Source organism: Lygodium microphyllum, chromosome 29, assembly GCF_053477565.2.
Source record: "Lygodium microphyllum isolate KBCC chromosome 29, Lygodium_microphyllum_v1.1.10, whole genome shotgun sequence".
Taxonomy (NCBI): Eukaryota; Viridiplantae; Streptophyta; class Polypodiopsida; order Schizaeales; family Lygodiaceae; genus Lygodium; species Lygodium microphyllum.
In genome coordinates, this window is record NC_141163.1 from 105,885,859 (window position 1) to 105,908,163 (window position 22,305).

Sequence of the window (22,305 nt, forward strand, 5' to 3'; positions counted from 1 at the left end):
AGAAAATGTTTTGATATATGGACACACACACACACACCCTTACATCCCCCCCCCCCCTGCATGCATGCATGCATGTGTGAGTGAAAGAAAAAAAAAAACTTGGAGTTACTAGTATAATTTCTTTGAAACTTGGATCCATATAAAATATATATAAGAATGCAAAATTTGTGATTTTGATCCCAAAATTGAGCTCAAAAGGTTAAAGAACCTTTAAAAATGACTATAAACATGACCTTTTGGGCTTTACCTCCTCATTTTGGGAGGTCAAATTCACACTTTCTAAGCTAAAGGGGTATGTGCATCCCAAGGCTTTAAAAATTACATCCTCAAAACTTTATCTAGAGTTGAAATAGGTCATGTTTACATTTTGTTTAAGGTTTTTGGACTTTCTGAGCTCAAATTTGGTGGATCAAGTTCACCAAAATTTTGCAATCTTATATATGTTTTTTGTGGAGCTAATTTTTGAACTAGTCTTTGGACACTAGTATATCTAAGTTAATTAATCCAATATTAGCATTTGATTTTTGCAAAACAATCAATAAAAATTGATTTTCTAAAGCCCAAGAGTCCTTACATGCATAAGTAGGTAATAAATACACTTGTTATGTCACTAAGGAAGTGATTTGACCTTAAGAGAGGTTGAGAAAAATGGAAGATTAGCACTTGAAGCTTAATGAGAGTCTTCCACAAGGAGTTATCACTCGTACCTTTTAAAGCTCTAGTGTGGTCTACCCTAGCCTATAGCGAGGGTTATTAAGAGCCAAAATAAATATGTTGGGATGTGCTTTTATAGGAGAACAAATGCATAGTGAGGCAATCAAAGAAAATGTATTGATATATGGACACGCTCTCACACACACACCTCTATGCATGCATGCATGTGTGAACGATAGAAAAAACGTTAAAGTTACTAGTATCCTAAAACTTCTTTAAACTTTGAATGCACATAAAACATATAAAAGAATGCAAAATTTGTGATATTGACCCCAAAATTGAGCTCAAAAGATCAAAAAAACTTTAAAAACAACTATAAACATGACCTTATTTTAGGCTTTATTACCTCATTTTCAAGGATCAATTTCACACTTTCTAAGCTAAAGTGGCATGTGCATCCCAAGGCTAAAAAAATTTCATCCTTGAAACTTTATCTAGAGGTGAAATAGGTCATGGTTACATTTGGTTTTAAGGTTTTTGGACATTCTAAGCTGAATTTTGGGGTCAAGTTCACCAAATTTTATAGTCTTCTGTATTTTTTGTGTGGAGCTAATTTTTGAACCATTTATTGGATACTAGTATATCTAAGTTATTTTTGCCAACATTAGCATTTGACTTTTACAAAGCAATCAATGAAAATTGATCTTGTAAAGTCGAAGAATCCTTACATCTATAAGTAGGTAATGAATACACTTGTTATGTCACTAAGGCAATGATTTGACCTTGGGAGAGGTTGAGAAAAATGGAAGGTTAACACATAAAGCTTAATGAGAGTTTTCCACAAAGCTCTAGTGTGGTCTGTCGCCCTAGCCTATGGTGAGGGTTTTTAAAAGACAAAATAAATATGTTGGGATGTGCTGTTATGGGAGAAAAAATGCATAGTTAGGCAAGCAAAGAAAATGTTTTGATATATGCACGCACACGCACACGCACACGCACATGCACACGCACACACCCCTCTATGCATGCATGCATGTGTAAGTGAGAAAAGAAATTTGAAGTTACTAGTATCCCAAAATTTCTTTAAAATTTGGAACCATATTATATATATATATAAGAATGCAAAATTTATGGTTTTGTCCCCAAAATTGAGCTCAAAAGGTCAAATAACCTATAAAATTGACTATAAACATGACCTTCTTTTGGGCTTTATTACCTCATTTTGGGGAGTCAAATTAACATTTTCCAAGCTAAAGTGGATAGTGAGAATGCAAAAATTATGGTTTTGTCCCCAAAATTGAGCTCAAAAGGTCAAAGAACCTATAAAACTGACTATAAACATGACCTTCTTTTGGGCTTTATTACCTCATTTTGGGGAGTCAAATTCACATTTTCCAAGCTAAAGTGGACAGTGCATCCAATAGCATGCCCTTCTCCTCCTTTGTCCAATCTGTAGCACTCTATTACCAAAAAGCTCGTAGCTTTTCTTATAAAATATTTTTCCAAAGCTCTTATGTCGCCTTCTTGTTCTGTTTTTCTCCCTTTTGGAAGAGTCAAAACAAGGAACATATTCATGTACACATTCTTGCATCCATAGGGCCATTACACAGTCTTGCATCAATAGGGTTTGTATCCCTTTAGCATGTCTTCATGATCACCTCCATGTTTATAGTAAGACTTATACCATTTTACAAAAAGTTGCAAGCATGTGTCCAAGTCTGTAGTGGGGTTGTATCCAAGAGCAACTTGAGTCAAGAAACCATAGATACCTTTCATAATGCCATGGAGTTTGACATTTCCATTATGACAGCCAAGGCTATGGAACAAACATATGACAAAGAATGCAATCCTCATGGACTATTGCCCTATTCCAATCACAATAATAGGCCATGGAAGAGAGAAGGAAGTAAATTGTTGAGTGTTGGAATTTCCACCAACTAGGGCAAATGTTAAATGACTAACCCATAGAACTCTCTTTTTGCTCTTCTCTCTCTCAACCCTCTTGCACTTCAGGGCTTCTACCTCATATCCCACCATCGCTTCCCTCTCAAAGGGTATTAAAGCTATGTTTGGTATTCATGGAAGCTTATTCTTGGAGCAAGGAGCATGAGGGATGAAGCTTTGTTGCAAAGGTTGAGGATTTAAAATTCTTCTTTGAGATTGATGCTTGTTGCATGCACATTGATAGAGGTGCTATTCTTATCATCAGGATCTAGATTTGAGTCAAGCAAGTGCTGGAGCCATGATTTGTGGCTACAATAGCCCACTTTGGTATTGATTTGAAAGCCATTTATGGTTGTGTTTGGAGCAAAATAGCTTGCCTTGGATGCCCAAAAAGAGATCTTTGTACAAGGTTTTTATGCATGCAAGCACAAGGGCTACTTAAGCACAAGGGCATCTTCTTTTTTGAAAGTAAGGGGTTTAAGCAAGGGGTCTACTTGGATCTAGCAAGGGGCTTGCTTAAGCTCAAGCTCTACTTTTTTTAAAGCAACGGGTCTACTTGTGTTTATAACAAAGAAACAGAAAGAGGGAGAGACTTGATGATTTGCCAAGATAGTGATGTTTATGGATCATGCTACTAATCCAGATACTCTAAGATGCTGTTAATGTTAAAAATGACATGAGTAAATGTATATTTATCAATCGTTCTGCTTCCCACATTTTTTCATTATTTGGAAGCTACATTCCATCTATTTTATGATAAAACCTTTCTGTAAGGTCTAAGCATTAGTAGTCGACAATGATTTGTTTGCATCGAGAGGCTCTTAAATTACTCTAGGCTTTGGAGTGCACACAAATTTTGATGGATTTGTCATCTTTACAGATTTTCCATGCTGGATTATGCTCATTTTATAGAGATCATGGGGGTTGAAATTGATTTGTGAAGGTAATTTGCATGTATTTGGTTTCTGGTGACGGTTTTATGCTTAGAAGATAGTTGAAACACTTGGGACAACTTGTAAAAAATTCATGTGCCTTTGGGAGTACAAAATTATCATTTTTACATCAAATATATGCCAATTTGATATTTGACTAGCCATTGTTTAGCTTTGTGGGATATTTCATTTGCTGTCCATTTGTATATTTTGACCTTGCAATTTGGTATATCTTGTTATTTTTGGTGTGCAAACATACTTTTATAATTATGAATTATTCCTCAAGTTCAAAGAATGCATATTTAAATATTAAAAATCTCAATTGCATAATTTTTTTATATTTGTAAGACCAAATATACAATGTATTAGTCCAAAAGAAGTAGGTAAATTCAATCAAATGTAGTGGGATTAATCCTAAGAATATGGGTGTATACGTATGGAAGGAATTAGATGAGCTAACATGCTCTACTATTATATTAAGACTCTCACAATTTATTCATTTTAATGTGAAAGGCATGACAAGTGCATTTGGTGTATGGAAAAAGCTTCATGACCTATATGAAAAAGAAAGTGTAGCATTGCAGGTTTATTGGTTGAAAAAACTCATTGATCTCTACATGGAGGGGGGGGCTTTGATGTTTTATCACCTCAATGAGTTTAACACTATTTTCAATCCAAGTAACATCTCAAAAGATCATCTTTCATGATTTAGTGAAGGCCATGTTCTTGTTAGTCACCTTGCTTGAGATTTGGGATACTTTTAGGATTGCCATTAGTAACTCTACACCTACAAGTGGTCTAACAAGTGCTAATGTATAGCACTTGTTGAGAGTAGCCTGCTCACCAAGGAGGTGAATAGAAAGAACGATGCAAGGTCAAAGAGGTCTAGTGCACTTATGGTGAGGGGAAGATCAAATACCATAGGGAACTCTCATGAGAAAGGTAAATCAAGAAGCAAGTCACGTAGCAAAAATGGTGTAGAGTGCTACTTCTATAACAAGAAGGGATACATAAAAAAGGATTGCTACAAGTGGAAGAACAAGGAAAAATACAAGAAAGTAAATGAGGATGATGGCAAAGAGAAAAGCAAGACAAAATTTGAGGAGATTAATGTATGTGGTAGTGATGACGGTGATGTCTTATCTGTATCCTCTTTTGTTCATTCATTCTAGGTTACCATGGATAATGGCATGTCTTAGAATTGGCTTATGGATTTTGGAGCATTATTTCATGTTACTCCTCATTGGGAGTGATTCTCTACTTATGATGCTAGAAAAAGAGGATGGTGTGTCTTCGAAACAACTATGCATGTAATATTGTTGGCTTTGGGAATATACATTTGTCATTGCCAAATGGTTTTTCTTTTATCTTGTGGAATATGCAACATATTCTAGACTTGACAAATAGTTTGATTAGTATAGGATAGCTTGATGATTGTGATTTCAAGGTAATCTTTGGTGATCATGTTTGAAATAACTGAAAGGGATCTCTTGTTCTGGTCAAATGGCTGAAAACTACTACTTTGTATCCTTTGTATATTTCTGATGTTAAAGACTATGATGTAGCTATCATTGAATAGCCATCTGTTTCTTTATGGCATCATCATTTGGAGCATATGTTAATCAACTAGAGTTAAAGCTTTGTGCCATTTGAATGATTTTCCGTGTCTAAATGTTTCTAATCTTGACTTTTCTAAGAATTGTCTCATTGGAAATAAAACTAAATTGTCACATAAGAGAGATAGTGGGAGTAGACTATTAGAATGTCTTGATTAAGTTCATAACAATTTGTGTGGGCCAATGCTGATGATTTCATTGGCCAAAGCTTTGTCCTTTGTCAATTTTATAGATGATGCCACACAATGAAGATTTGTGCTTATCCTCTTTGCAAAAAGAGTGATATGTTGGATACATTTCAAAAGCTCACATGCCTTTACAAAATCTTGTGCAAGTCGTAGTATTAAGAGAGAGTTGATAGCTCCTAAGAATCCTACTCAAAATAGTGTGCTTGAGAAGATAAACATGACCATTCAGGAAAGGGCTTGTATTAAGCCCAACAGATCTCCCAGCAAGCCATTTGATAGCAAGATTTTAGAGTAGCTATGGTGTGGCGAGAGACCTAGTTATGAACACTTGGTTGTTTCTAGCAACAAGGCATTTATGTGTATATCTAGGTATAAGGCAAGTGAGTTTGATCCTAAGTCTAATGAATGTATTTTTCTTTGCTCTAGAGAATCAAGTGAAATGGGCTATCACTTTTGGAATCCTGAATCAAAGAAAGTACATAGCCATGATGCTATCTTTAATGAGGACAAAATGCATAAGTGACCCATTAAAATGATCGAGATTTGTAGAGTATGTTTTTTAAGAGGATGGGCAGCCAACACACGAGTAGATTGTTTGGCCTATTCCATATGATGCATGGCTTGGATAGCCAACAAACGCTGAGGTGCAAGTGTCATGAGATGGTGGAAAGCCTCTTGCTTTACAAGATAGATAGATGGGATAGCTAAAGGCTCATATTGTTGAGCCAGTCTTACGAAGATCTAAGAGGGTTTTTAGACCACCAGATAGACATACTTCATCTTTAGACTATGTCATAGTGGTCACGGATTGTGGTGAGCCTTTTTGTTATACAAATGCAACAACTAGGGATGACAATCATGAGTGAAAGAGAGCTATGCAATTAGAGATGGATTCTTTGGAAAAGAATGCTACTTGGGAGTTAATGCCTAAGGGAAACGTGCATTGCCATAGAAGTGCATCTACAAGTTGTAGGTATCTTCATGTGATGCATTGCCTAATATAAGGCAACATGGGTGGCTAAAGGATTTCAACAAGAGAAGGGGATTGACTTTAATGAGATCTTTTCACCAGTAGTCTAGATGACCACGCTTTGTACAATTCTTACTTTGGTTGATAGGGATCATATGGAGTTGGTTTAGATGGATGTAAAGGCCTCTTTCTTGAATGGGGATTTTGTTGAGATGACAAGCTCAACACATGCGGACATTGATGATGGACCGCCTGGTTAGATGGGTCCACATGTCTACACTTAGCACGTCGGTGGTCATTATGACTCTCACATGGCCACTGACTCATTACTTATTATATTTAGGTTGTTACACCTATTTATAGCTGGCGTAGTTATAACGCCAATCGACTAGTGTAGTCGGTTATGCATTGTTTGACTTAGTAGGCCACTTTCCTTTATGTTGTATCTTATCTATAATTTGTGTACATTGTAAACTGTGTGGAAGAAGAAGAAGAAACCACAAGAAAACGTTTTGGTCTCCATCTCTCTTCTTGTCTCTTGAGTGAGCTTCTCCTTATGCATTCTGTGTGTGTTTGACGCAGCATCTTGAGTAAGTTCCCCCACCACACGATTCTTGACATGGTATCAGAGCCACGCCACTGAGAGAGGCTGATTTCGAAGGCTGAAGTGAAGGAGAAGAAGCAAGGTTCGAGCAAGCAAGCCACGGGTAAGAAGCTCTTCCATCCTTCCACTCTCTCTCTTGGATAGTGCCTGTGGAGGCACCGGAAGCAGGGCAAAGCAAAAATCTCAGATTGCAGTGAGATTTGGTGTGCGCGAAGAGTGCTATGTATTCTACAAACAAGCCCTTTGGTGTATTGCTGTGCACTACAGGTCGAGGGTTGCAGAAGATTTGCTTGCTATTTGGTATTAGTTTTGTGATAATGGTAGAGAACAGTGGAAACCCCATCATTGAGAAGCTCGACAAGAACAACTACCCTTCATGGAAGTTTCGTGTCATGAACTTCCTCATTGGAAAAGGCCTCTACGAGTTTTTTTTCAGGTGAAGAAAAGGAGCCGGAGGTGAGTGATCCTCCAACTGCAGAAGAGACAAAGGCACGGAAGGAATGGAATGCAAAAGACAAAAATGTCATGTATTGGCTGTCTGCAGTAATTGACAATAATATATTGGGACATATTAGAAATGCAGAGAATTTATATGCAGCTTGGACCATACTTGAAAGTATATTTTTCGTAAATACAAAGGCACGAAAGATTCAACTCAAGCAAGAGTTGAATACATTGAAGAAAGGGAAGATGTCTATCAATGAGTATGCACTGAAGGTAAGGAGCATTGCAGATGCCTTGGCAGCGATTGATGCAATGCCCAATGATGATGATTTGGTGTCGCCTACCTTGGGTGGACTTAACAATGAAAAGGCTTGGAAGTCTTTTGTAACTTTCGTATATGTCAGAAAGCCATTTTCAGATTTTGATGAGCTGGTCTCCCTTATGATCACTAAAGAGATCAACATGCAGAGTGAGACATCTGAAAGAAGTGGTGAATAGTTCCAAGCTTTCTACTCCAGTCCAGGAAGGGGACGTGGCAGGTTCTCTTCAAGAGGCCGTGGTACAGGACGTGGTAGTGACAACCAGCAAAACAGATTGAATCAGGAATTTGGCGATATGTAGGTTTCAGGAGGTTGTGGTAACTTTAGAAGCAGGGGGAGCTTTAGAGAAAGAGGTGGATGGCAGAACAGAGGTTCTAATAACTCTGGTATTGTGCATCACTACTGTGGCAAAATAGGTCATATTGCAGCTCAATATTATGCTAAGAAAGATGATATTCACAGTGGTAAGTTGCAACAAGGAAACTATGCATCTTCTTCACGACAGAATGAAGATAAAAATGAACGTCTGTTTGTTATGCAGCATATGCTGAATGCTGTTACAGGAAAGGGAACACATGGTGATGTTTGGTATGTTGATTCAGGTGCATCCAATCATATGACCAGCCATGCAGAATGGTTTGGAGAGATGTAAGATTTGCAAAATGCAGATTATGTGCAGACGGGTGATGATTCATGCCACCCAATTTCACACATTGAAAAAGTTTCCTTGTCCTTGCATGATGGTAAGACAAAGAGTCTTTCAGATGTATTACATGTGCCATCTATTACAAAGAACTTGGTGTCAGTCGGTCAAATGGTAGAGCAAGGGCTGCAAGTCAGATTTAATGCAAAGGGCTGCTTTGTAGAAGACTTCAATGACAAGTGCAGGTTGGTAGCAAAGGGAAGTAGAGTTGGACGTATGTTCACTCTGGATGCTGGAATTCCTACTATGAATGCTGCTATGTATGCCAAAGGAAAAGGTGTTGTTGCAGATATTGAAATTTGACACAAACGCATTGGATATGCAAATGTACAGAGGCTGAAATTAATGCAGTCCAAAGGGTTGGTTACAGGTTTGCCTACATTTAGAGTTGCAGAATTTCATAAGGTATGCGAAGCATGTCAGTTTGGTAAGCAGACAAGACAACCCTTTTCACATGACAGAGATGTAAGCAGAAATATCCTTGATGTTGTGCATACAGATATTTGGGGGCCTACACAAAATGTATCTCTTGGAGGCAGTTCATACTTTGTCACATTCATTGATGATTGTTCTAGAAAGCTGTGGGTATATTTTATGAAGGAAAAGAGTGAAGCGTTTGAACACTTTAAAACTTTCAAGGCTCTAGTTGAAAGAGAAACAAGCTTGAAACTAAAGTGCTTGAGGTTAGATGGAGGGGGAGAGTACCTCTCGAATGAGTTTAGTGATTTTCTGAGGTCTCATGGGATAAAGAGACAGTTCACATGTAGGTATACCCCACAACAAAATGGTGTTGTAGAAAGGAAAAATATACATATTGCAGAAGTTGCACGCGCCTTGATGGCTGAAAAGGATATGCCTAAGCATTTTTGGTATGAGGCTGTTCATATTGCTGTTTATATTATGAACAGAACTCCCACAACTACAGTTCATGGGATGACTCCTGAAGAATTCTTTACTGGCAAGAAGCTTGATGTATCGCACTTGAAGGTATTTGAGTGTGTTGCATATGTTCATGTGCTAGATGAGCTACAGAAGAAGCTTGATCCAAAGGCATAAAAATGTGTCTTTATTGGATACTCTTTAGAGCAGAAAGGGTATCGCTGTTATAACCTGTCATATGTAAGTTTAGAGTGAGCAGGGATGTCATCTTTGATGAAATTAGCAATTGGTATGCATCTAGTGTTGATGCATTGGATGATGATGATGATCATGACACTCATGTGCAGGCTGAAAAGCAAGAATCACGGACACTTAGTGGACCAGAGACATCATCTGGTAGTCCATGGTCTGGGAGACTAAGGAGTAGCTCTACATCTTCAGGTGCATCTAGTAGCACTACATGTAAAGACAAAGGAAAGAATAAAGTGTCAGATAGCATTGATGTAGTTCTTGGTGGAGACTCCAGTGATTCAGAGAGCTTGGATGATGAGCTTGGCATTCCTTCTGTCAGGACACTAGGTGTACAGAGAGCTCATAGTAATGTAAAGGCTCCATTGAGTGATCTGGTGGTACGCAGATCTAGCAGGGTCAGATACCCTGTTAAAAGATTTGGTTTTGAAGGTTATGTAGCTCACCATTATGCTTATATGGTGAAACTAGTTGAGGATGTTGAGCCCACTTGTTTTGAGGATGCTATTGGTTATACTCATTGGGATGCAGCAATGGATGAGGAGATGGCTGCATTAGAGGCCAATAAGACTTGGGATCTAGTATAATTGCCGAAGGGCAAGAAAACTACTGGATGTAAGTGGGTTTATAAGATTAAGCACAATGCAGATGGTTCTATTAGTAGGTACAAAGCTAGGCTGGTTGCAAAAGGCTATGCCCAGACATATGGCATAGATTATGATGAAACCTTTAGTCCACTTGCTAGGATGGCAACTGTCAGATGTGTGATTGCTTTGGCAGCAACCAAAGGTTGGAGGTTGCAGCAAATGGATGTGAAGAATGTCTTCTTGCATCATGATTTGCAGGAAGAAGTGTATATGGATCAACCGGCAGGTTATGAAGATTTAGAGCATCCCACATATGTATGCAGGTTGAAGAAGGCGCTCCATGGGCTCAAGAAAGCACTTAGAGCATGGTCTGACAAGATCACAGAGTATCTTGTCAATATTGGCTTTTATGTTTCTGATGCTGATCACTCACTTTATGTAAGAAAGGGAGATGCAGTTTGGTCATCATAGTCATCTATGTGGATGACTTGATTATTACAGGTGATAGTGATAGTGGGATTGCTGAAGTCAAGGAATTTTTGAAGAAGAAGTTTAGATGAAGGATTTAGGTGAGCTAAGGTACTTTCTTGGCATTGAGGTGATCAGATGTGATGATGGTATATGGCTGTCCCAAAGACAGTATGGCATGGATATGTTGTCCAAGTATGGTATGACAGCATGAAACCACTTTCAGCCCCGTTGGAGCAGAATGTAAAGTTGAGTGCTGATGTTGGGGATGCGATAGAAGTCCCTACTCTGTTCAAGAGGATAGTGGGGAGTTTGATCTACATGACCATTACAAGGCCAGACTTGAGCTATGCTATTGGTCTTTTGAGTCAGTTTATGCAAGTACCTAGAAAACCACATTTGGATGCAGTTAGACAAATATTGAGATATGTGAAGTTCACATTACATTATGGACTTTTCTATGAGGCAGGTACAAATGTACAGGTGTTTGGATACACAGATGTAGATTGGGCTGGTAGTATGTCTGATAGAATATCTACCAGTGGATACATGTTCTCTCTTGGTAGTGCAGCAGTTACTTGGGGCAGTAAAAAAGCAACTTACAGTTGCTTTGTCGAGTACAGAGGTTGAGTATAGAGGTGTTGCTGTAGCAGCATGTGAGGTAGTATGGCTACAAAAGTTATTGGCCGATTTAGATGTGCAGGTGGAAGGTCCAGTTGTCATTTATTGTGACAACATGAGCAGTATATAGTTGGCTAGGAACCATGTGTTCCATGCTAGGACAAAACATATTGAGGTACACTACCACTTTGTGAGAGAGAAGGTACTAGCAGGTGAGATTGACTTGGTGTATATCAGCACACAGGATCAGATAGCTGACATCTTCACGAAGGCATTGGGTATAAAGAAGCTTCAAAAGTTTCGAAGCTTACTTGGAGTTGAAGAGATGCAGTTGAGCTTGAGGGGGAGTGTTGAGATGACAAGTTCAACACATGCAGACATTGATGATGGACCACCTGGTTAGATGGGTCCACACATCTACACTTAGCACATTGGTGGTCATTATGACTCTCACATGGCCATTGACTCATTACTTATTATATTCAGGTTGTTACACCTACTTACAGCTGGCATAGTTATAGCGCCAGCCGACTAGTGTAGTCGGTTATGCATTGTTTGACTTAGTAGGCCACTTTCCTTTATGTTGTATCTTATCTATACTTTGTGTACATTGTAAAGTGTGTGGAAGAAGAAGAAGAAACCAGCAAGAAAACGTTTTGGTCTCCATCTCTCTTCTTGTCTCTTGAGTGAGCTTCTCCTTGTGCATTCTGTGTGTGTTCGGTGCAGCATCTTGAGCAAGTCCCCCCACCACGCGATTCTTGACAAATTTGAATAAGGATATTTACATGCGATTACCTGAGGGGTTTGTTGTAGAAGGCAAGGATTAATTAATATGCAAGCTGCATAAGAGCTTAGGGGATGGTACCATAAGTTTGATGCCTTCATGCAGTCTTAGGGTTACACTAGGAGTGAGACCAATTGCTGCCTATACACAAGGAATGCTAGGGATGGTAGCCTTATGATCTCAATTCTTCATGTGGATGACATGCTCATTTGTGGGAAGTCAATGAATATGGATGCTTTGAAAAAAAGGTTGCATGAGACCTTTGACATGAAGGACTTGGGGAATGTTGGTCACATTCTTAGTATGTGCATTATGCAAGATTGATACAAAAAGATATTCTATTTGTCTCAAAAGGAATATATTGGCAAGGTATTGGAGCGGTTCAATATGGAGAGGGGGAAGGCTATCAGTGTTCCATTGCCTCCATATTTGAAACTTAGCCAAGAGGACATCCCAAGTCATATAAGAAATGGTTAAAATGGTAAAGATTCCATATGCATGCACATTTGGTAGCTTGATGTATGCCATAGTTGGTACATGTCTAGACATTGCCTATGTAGTGGCAGTAGTTAGCAAGTATATGGCAAACCTTGGCAAGAAGGATTGGGAGGCAAATATATCATGAGATACTTGAATGGCACTAGGTCTATGTGTATATGCTTTGAAAGAAAGGATCCATGTGTTCTTGGATATATGCACATTGATTTTATAGGGAATGTAGACTCTAGGAGGTCTAATGTAGGTTTTGTCTTCACTTTCATAAGTGTCACAATCTCTTAAATCTCTCAAGTGCAGCCATGTATTGTTTTATCTACCACTGAGGTATTGAGGTCTGAAAGGAAGCTATATGGCTTACTCATCTAGTGGGAGACTTGGGCATTATAGGAGAGGTACCTACATTGCTCTATGATAGAGTTAAAGTGCCATTTAGTCGGTATGGAATCCTATATTTCATGTAAAGACAAAGCACATTGAGGTGAAGTATCGCTTCATTAGGGAGTTGCTTAAGGACAAGCATATTGAGGTTATCAAGATCCATATAATTGACAACCCTACAGATCTTTTAACAAAGACTTTACCTTTAGAGCACTTTGCACACTGCACATTTTAGTGAGAGGTTGTTGGGATAAAGGCCAATGGCCAATAGCTAGGTAGGCATCCCTTGTATATGTATACACTATATAGTCATATAAAAGTAAAGACAACAAAGAATAAAGGTACCATTCATTTTGTAGCCACATAACTCTCGTGTTCTCCTCTCTTTAAACCCTTTTGCACTCCATAACCTCTACCTTGCATCCCACCATTGCTTCTCTCTCAAGATCTTCTAGCCACATAACTCTCTTGTGTTCTTCTCTCTCTAAACCTTTTGCACTCCATAACTTCTACATTGCATCCCACTATTGCTTCTCTCTCACCATTGACCCTAAAGATAAAGAAATGATACTACTTGCATATCTTAGGATCAAACTAATCACAATATGAGAGCACATCATTGAGGCTCTCATCCATGAAGGAGCATATTATAAGATTCTTACCTATGATGTAGGGACTCAAATTGGACAACTCGAGCTAGTGTCAATGACCAACATAACTATCAACACATACAAAGGATCTCCATATTCACTTTTGGGTAGATGCAAAATTATCATGACTATAGAAATTGAAAGCATACCCATCTTGTTTTATATGCTTTTGAATTGAGAAGATGTATGAAAGGGAATCAAGCTTGGAAGAACTTTCAAAGTCGATTATGAAAAAGCACATTGGGTACACCTAATCTCAAGATAATCAAAGCTTTTGGCACAAGTAACCTTGCCAATTCTCAAGGAAAGGGGAAGAATCATGCCTTGAGTCCAAGGAAATCCTAGAAAGGGATAAGAAGTATGTTCTTAGGGATTAATGAATGCATAAGAGGAGAAGGGAAAACCATTTAGTCAAAATCCTCCAAGTACAGAAAGAAGATTCTAGCTATCAAGATCCACACAACAACTTTTAAAGCTAACAAGACAAGGCTACCACACAAAAGGAAGTGAAGATATTAGGAATACAATCACAAATGGAGACTAAGCACAATGTTGTGATGGGTCTCCAAAGTGTTGCTGCATACTCAAGGGTCTTATCTCAAAAACCAATGGATCTGGTTGCCAAAACCACTTGCACAACTACCTCCATTCACCACATCCCAAGTCTTTTCCAAAACAAGAAAAATGAGAAAAATAGCTAAAGATAGATCAAGATTAAACAAACAATTGAATAGACCAAAAACCACTGAGTTAGAAATAAAAAAGGCAATCTTTATCTACTAGTGAAAGACACTAGAGTCTACCTTGATTGAGGTGCAATTGCTTGATCTACTTGCCAATTCCAAAGAGAAATTCAGTGTCAAATGAGCCATTATTTCCTATTGAGAAGACAATACAACATCCTCTTGATGTTGCTCAAGTTGAGAAGGAAAGCTCAAAGGAGTACAAAATAGAACTATCCAAGAAAGATAGGCAATAACCCAGGGCAATTGCTAGTTCATCTAAAACCCCAGAGTCTCCTAAGTCCAAGGAACATTCATTACTAAAATAGAAATGGAAAACACAAAAGCAACAACCTCATGCCACTGCTCAAGCAACCATAATAAATCCCAAGCAAAAGAAAAAGAGCCTTTGAATACACCATAACCAAAAGTGTTGACAAAGCCATAGTTGAATCCTCTAAGGGCATGCTGGTTCTCCATGAACCCAAGGATCCAAAAAAGCATTCATTCATGACTACCAAATGGAACCAGTCCATTGAGTCAACCATTTCTCCTTCCAAATCCAAATCATAGCCTTCAGTGTTGTCACTGCGACAAAATTTGTCATCTCAACCAAGAAACAAGTCCCCAACACTTCAAGGGAGAGGGAGGCAAGCTCTAAAATAACAAGCACAAGAAATTCAACAACTCACAAGAGAAATAATTTTCTAGACTAGAACCTGCATTAAACTTAAAGCTTAAATTGATAAAAATTTATGTTATGGAGATGGAAAAGGAAAAGTTGCAAAAGGAGAATCGATCGATAATTGAGTGTGCCACAAGAAACTCCATAATAAAATAAAATTGCTTGCATATGTGGCCACTCATGTCGACTTAGGAAGTATGGCTTTGTAGAATAGAAAGAATTTTTTAAATGGTCATTGATGTGGGAAGAGCAAGAATAGGTTTGTGGTGATACCTGAAAAGAGTTTCCATACACATGTAGCATATGTCAAAAGTGAAAGATGAGCTTTTCTTGATTCTCTCTTTCCACACCAAGAATTGTGAAAGAAGCTTGGGAAGCATTAAGACAAAAAGTAGAAGGGAAGAAAGAGTGCAATAAGAAATGGTACACTGCTTTAGTCACCAAAATTGGGGGCTTGACTAATGATTCTTCTTGAGGAAAAAGGGGCTATGTGGAATTTTAAGAATGATCTAACATATATATCTCCCACTTTAACCAATTGGACCAAGGGAACATAGTACTTGATGTCATTTCTTATATAGCATTCTTCAAAAAAGTCCCCTAATTCCTTGATGTTTACTTTGCATTCCAATAGGTTCTTAATTTCTACAAATGGCTTGTGGACTAACATTGTACCATAGCTCATTAACTTCCATACAAATGATCAATTCATTGAAATTCCTTTATATAAATGTATTTCTAAGTTTATTTTAAAAAAAATCCATGCATACACAAGAGCAATACCCTTGCAATGCTCTAAATTATTGTAACATTTTTGTGTGGGAAGAGTGACCAACAAATGGGCTACTAATGAGTTCAAAACTAATTAAAAACATTTTGGAAATAAAAATTTCAAATTGTCAAAATTTTTGAACTCAACCACATATAGTCTCAACTTTTATCAAGCAAATGTAAGACAAAAAGTGTGACAAGAGGTACACTTGAGCCTAAAGAAGACATTAATGAAGCAACAAAGTAAATAATCAAGAATGAAAAAATGCCGAAGACATAAGGATGCTCAGGATCCTTAACTGACCTTCTTGAGAACATGCAAAAAGACAACTAATATATTGAGGATCTAACTTCATCCAACATAATCTAGCTTAACTTTTATCTTAAGTTGCCTATGCTGGAAGGAAAAGAAATGGCACCTCTAGAAGTTCAATCCACTAATCATGGTTCTTCATTAGTAGAAATCTCTTCCACACCGAGACTTACGCTTCAACTTTATCAACACTCATTTATCACATTGGCAATATGATGAAGCAAAAGCATTCTCACAATTAGCCTCTCGACATCTAATATTTTACAATTACTTTTGTAGGCTAAAAGCCTAATTTTATTGGGCTTTTATATTAAAGAAAATGAAATAAATATACATGCATGATCATGGCACTATACCTAGGGGACCTCAAGTTAGGTATGTCTGATGGCCTCAATAGGCCGGTTCTATCTCTAACCCTCTACCGTTCTTCTAATTCCTCCACATCTACTTAGAGCACATCAAGGGTAGGGCATGCCTAGAGATCTCAACTTACCTATGCTTCAACCTATCTCCTTGAGTCACTTACACTTTTCTTTTTCTACTTCTCATTCATTTTATCTCATTACAAAAATAGTGGAAGAAAGACAAAAAAGGGTAGCATTAGTAGAAAGCAACTTCTATAATTGACACATGTGGTTTCTACCACTAGAGACTCCATGCTTCAAAATCACTCAATTTGGATACACTACCATATCTAAACTTCTAATATTGTCTTCCCATAATCTTTTCGAAGTACCCTTTTCCTCAACATTAATAATTCTTTCATCATCAACTATCAAGCTCCCTTTCTTCATCGACTATGTAACTATAAAGAACTAGTGACAGGCCTTGTAACTAGGTAATACCTAAGTATGCACATGTACCCACATCGTGATTGCATGAAAGCCTATGCACTATTTGGGTCATCAAGTATAGGATAACACTTCAAACTTGCTTGGAGTTCGCAGCTTGGAGTTCAACCCATCTCCTAAACTAAATAAACATGTCTTGTGCACAAAGAAGAAGACCAATATTTTCCCCAGGGCCATCAAAGGTACAAAAGATTGCAAGGATCTTCATGCCATCACCTCTTCTTCAACAACAACACTTTTTTTAATCTACAACTTTCAATCCAATCCTCTCGTCTCTTAATGATAATCCACCATTGGAAATAACCAATCAAAGATATTAGAAGTCTCATAATCTTTAGTAGTCTTGTTACCCACCACCTCCAAACACCATTTACCGAGCATCAAGCAACATTACCCATTAACAAACACCAAACTCCTCCAAAGACAAAATTATGATATCCCTAGCATCCATGTCTTTGGTGAAGCTAAATCATGCCACTTGCGATAGTGAATACCATGGGATTGTCACTCATCTAGGAGGGGGGATAATATTAATCATAAATAGCAATGAGATGTAACTCAAGCAAGAGTCCAATATGATAGCATTTTATTGTAATGGATCATAGTTTTTATATTGCACAATAGTAATTAAGTGCCATCATTTGTAGCATGCAACAAAGTAACTACATTACTCTTTTATGATACAAATTTAAAAGTTGGGTCGCTGTCGTACAAAACATATTGATATAATAGATTCCTAATGATAAACCAAGGTTTTCTACTTAGTTTTTATCTTAGGATGCCTCATGGACCTTAGGGAAATCATGCAAATAGGTAAGGACCAGCCATGAGGCCATAAAGTGGGTCGGAGCCCAAGAGAGGTGGAAACTGTATAATTCATGTATATAAGTGATGAAAAATAATCAAGCAAGCTATTCATGTGTGTGCAAACTTGTTTCTTCTTGCTTTTCACTACCTTATTGTATGATTTTTGAGAGAATGAATGAGAGGAAGAGAACGAGAGTGGGAGAGAGTGAGGGACTTGGCAATTGAAACCCCTTTCTCCTCTTCTTTATTCCATCCATCCCATCTTGGTGAGAGTTGAGAGAGAGTGTGTAAGGTTTCTTAAGAGAGAGTGATGAATTCTTGCCATCCTCTTCCATTTATATGTAGACATGTTGGTGGCAAGTTGACGTGAGGAGCATCACATGGATCGTGGGACAAGCAATGAGCCTTGGAAAGTGACTACAATGAAGAGGTAAGTCCTTGTTCACTATGACTCAAATATCGGTTTGCATCTATTGTTCTTGGATAGGGATGGTAGGTGATAGATTGGTTTATAGGTGAGTGCTGGCTATGGTTATGTGAGAGGTAGCCATATGACATGCGTGAGCCAAAGCTCTTGAAATAATAAGGGTAAGCCAGAAGTCTCACATGTTGCACATGTGAAGCATGATGAGAGGTTGAATAAGACATATCAATTAAAGATTGAGAAAAAGCTCACCACAAATCTTTGATGATCCAAAAAGCTTACCTAAGAAAGCTCTCCAGAATATTTCCCCCTTGATTGAAGGAGTACATGTAACATCATGTTACACATTCTATTAGAAAATCAAGATTAAAAGGGAGAGGTTGAGTATAGCTAAAATAGATTATGTATATGTGTTGGTAAATATGTCTAAAATTTGAACATGATTAAGTGTAAAAATCAAGTGATCTCTTGCATTGATTTTTTTCAAAGTTTCAAGTGAAAATTTTGCACAATAGATACATTATTGGCATGAAAATTTGAAATATTTTAATAAAAATTGCATAATAAATGAGCATGGGTGTTTCAAATCCTTTATAAGCTAATGACTAGGCAACCATTTGAACTTTAAGATTTCTGCCCAAATTTTTTTGCTCTAAGACATAGCATTATTTATGTAATTTAATCAATGACAAACATGGAATAGTACTAATTTATAGGTGCCCAAAGAAAACATTTACTTGAAGTTACACATGTCAAGTTTTCTAGAAACCATATAGATAATGATATGGTGAACAAAATTCAAGAAACCCTCCTTTTAATTGGGACTTAAATCTTATTGTGTAGCTACAATGGGAGAAATAAATCAAGATGCCCCATCAAGGGGAAATTGGTCAATTACGATAAGCCATGTAATAATATAATGGTCAAATGCCACTTTTTATGTGACAATGTTTATAGCATAGTTGCACATACTAGAATTGGGATCATGTATACACATTTCTATGACCTATTATTGGCATGATTCATCTTATAAAGAATCCATCAATGTTCAAATTTTGATTCCAAAAGCACAATAGGGCCTTAATAGCCATGCAAATTGATAGTGGCGTACATTTATGATACTAAGGTTTAAATCAATAAACTTCAACAATTTTAGATGTATATGAGAAAATACTTCATAGGAAGGAGCCACGCATAGATAATACATGGTTCATTTCATGCATACAAAGAAGGGATAATGTCAAGATCCATTGACTCAAAAAGGGTTCAATAATAATTGTTCAAGATAGGGAAAGACAAAGGAGCATGTATTCAACTAGTCATTCACCTATTTTGTCTCTTAGTACCTCATTGAATGAGGACTACGCATGAGGGGGACCATCGTATGTGTAAGTGAATCTTGTACAATTGAGTTGTTTCTCTAAATATTGTTATGGAGCTTGAGGTGGCTCAATTAACCAAAATGTAAGTGAACTTCTTAAGTGCCACTAGTTTGTGATGTCATCCAAGCCATGGAAGAGAAGCCCTTATGCCATCTATTCTAAATTTCTTTATGCATTTTGACTTGGAACTCTTTAAAAGGTCTCACTAGTACCTTCAAAGTCTAAGTTTGTAAGTCATTACATAATAAAATCCTAGGAAAATCCCTCACTCTTAGGCATAAAATGTTATTGGTTAGGGTGATCATTCAATAAGATACATAACCCTAGGCATAGAGTTTTCCTTAGGCTAACTCTATCATGTACCTTAAAATTCTCAATGGATCACAAGAGCATCCATATTTCAAGTATCAAGAAACTAGTTTTCAAAGCACTAGAATGCTATCAAAACATGTCAAAGTTGGCAGTACGATGTTTTAGTTATGTTGTTCCAATGAGTCTGTCTATACAATCCAAACATTCATAATAGATGAAAAACTAGTATCAATATAAACTTGTTTTTTTGTGTTTCTTTTCCTAAACAAGAAATAGATCTTTTAAAAAAATATCTATGATTGATGATGATACACCAAATGAGGCTAATGAAATAGCTTTGTCAAATATTGTTGTTCCAATGAATCTCTTTATAGGCCCAATGATACATAGTGGACACTCACAACTCTTGTCAATATAGAGTTGATTTTTATGTTTGTTTGCCAAAACAAGAATAATATTTATAAAAAATGCATGTATGATAAGTGATGATACAACGAACTAGGCTAATGTTTTAGGCTTTTCTAGTAATGTTGTTCTAATGAGTCTCTCTATACAACCCAAAAAACACACAATTAATTGTCACAAGTATTGTGTATGTAGAGTTTCTTCTTGTGTTCCTTTTCCAAGTAAGACTCCTTTTTGGTCAGATACATAGTTGATTGTCTATGTAGATTTTTTTTTTTGGTGTTCCTTTGCCAAATAAGAATGATATTTATAAAAATTACATCTATAGCCAATGATATTGAGGATGAGAAATATAATCAAATTCCAGTATCGTATATATTTTTACCTCCAAAATTGAGAGAAAATGTTGCATGGTTACTCGATAACCTCCTTAGATGGTAAATGTAACCCCTCCATCCTAAATCAACTCCATGAATTTTCCAAAATATTTAAGATGCTTGGTAATGACCTTGCTCAAATTCCAAAGAAAGACAATACGTGGACCCCCCATGATTATGAACCCAGACATCTAAGATGCTTTTACCTTCTTTTGATTCAAAATCATCTAATTGTTTACATTCTACAATGATCTATCTTGATTACATTACCAAAAGATACAATAAATGTAATTCTTCTTTAGCTTACTTAATAGCTCTTTCACAATGGTGCCAATCCTATATTGAAGGATTTTCCATTCCATAAAGTGTAACTAAGGGCATCTCATCAATTACCAAGATCCTTGTACCAAATTAGAAGCTAGGCATATCTTTTTTAGACAATAGTAGGGAGTCCTCAAGGCCTAATTCTTATGGGCACTATTTATCCGCATGCTTTCCTTAACTTGATTCTTCTTCTCTATAGACACCAAAAAAACTTTCTTAGAAAGTTCTAATTGTTTGTAACTATCCATGTATTTTATCCTCTTTGACAATATATATAAAATAAAAAATATCTTACTTGATGATATTAATAATATCTATTGTGATATGGAGAAGTTGGCCATATGTGATTGTTACAAAATCACAATCCCAAATAGTGTGAGTATCAAACTACCAATACCATGCACATCACCCATTGTTTCCTTAGGACTATGGCATTCCCAAATGAGTTCTTTAAAAGAGTTGTCTATACTATATTTCCTCTCTAATACACAAAATTTTTTGAGTACAATCTCCTTTTATAAAGTAGATTGTGAAGAATTATAATCCCATGAGTCCCGACAACAATCCTTGATTATATTTTCAATGAATTCCAAGATCAATACTTGATGAAATAAGAAAAGCACACAAATAGAACATGGTTGAAAACCGTACTTGATCACAAGCACATAGATAGACAATGGTTGCAAGCTCTACTTGTTTATTAGATATATGCTAGTTGCATTAGTTTATAACTAAACTCCTCAATTTTCAAGTTTGAGAATTAAATTAATCTCAAATAGGCATAGAATATTTGGTTAAAATGGATGGGATGATTACTATATCCAATCAATAAAGTGCAAGTGAGGGAAGAGATTTTGAGGCTCAATTTCCATTAGTGTACATATACGTCCATATTAGAGGCCTTTAGATCCTACAACACTTTTGTTGATGACTACTAGTATAATGGATTGATTTGGACGTGGTCATCACATCCATCTCAACCCATGTAAATATTTTGTAGCTCTAGCAACTAAACTTGAATTGAGTAGCACCTATTAGTGGTTAGTAAGGAGGCTTGAACTCATGGAAATGAGGCCCATGCTTGGAAATTGCATTTTGTGCACTGTTTATGAAAAACATTTTTGTAGTTAATAAACATCCCTCAACTTAAAATTTTGATAGACATTTGACTCAAACTATATGTTTTCCATTTTGAAATTAAAGATTTTTCAAATTTTAAGGTTTCGACCTTTCCTTTTAATTTTATAACAAGGTCACTTCACTTTCTAGAAACATCCTTGAGATTGGCTAATTGCTTAAAATGATATCTTTTTACTAATACAAATCCCTAACACACACTAACAAATTTTTTGAAAGCCTTTCTAAGATTTGAAGCCTCTATTTTGAAAGAATTGTACCCCATTTCACACTAAACCTTCCATGTGGCTTAGTTTTGTGAGCACT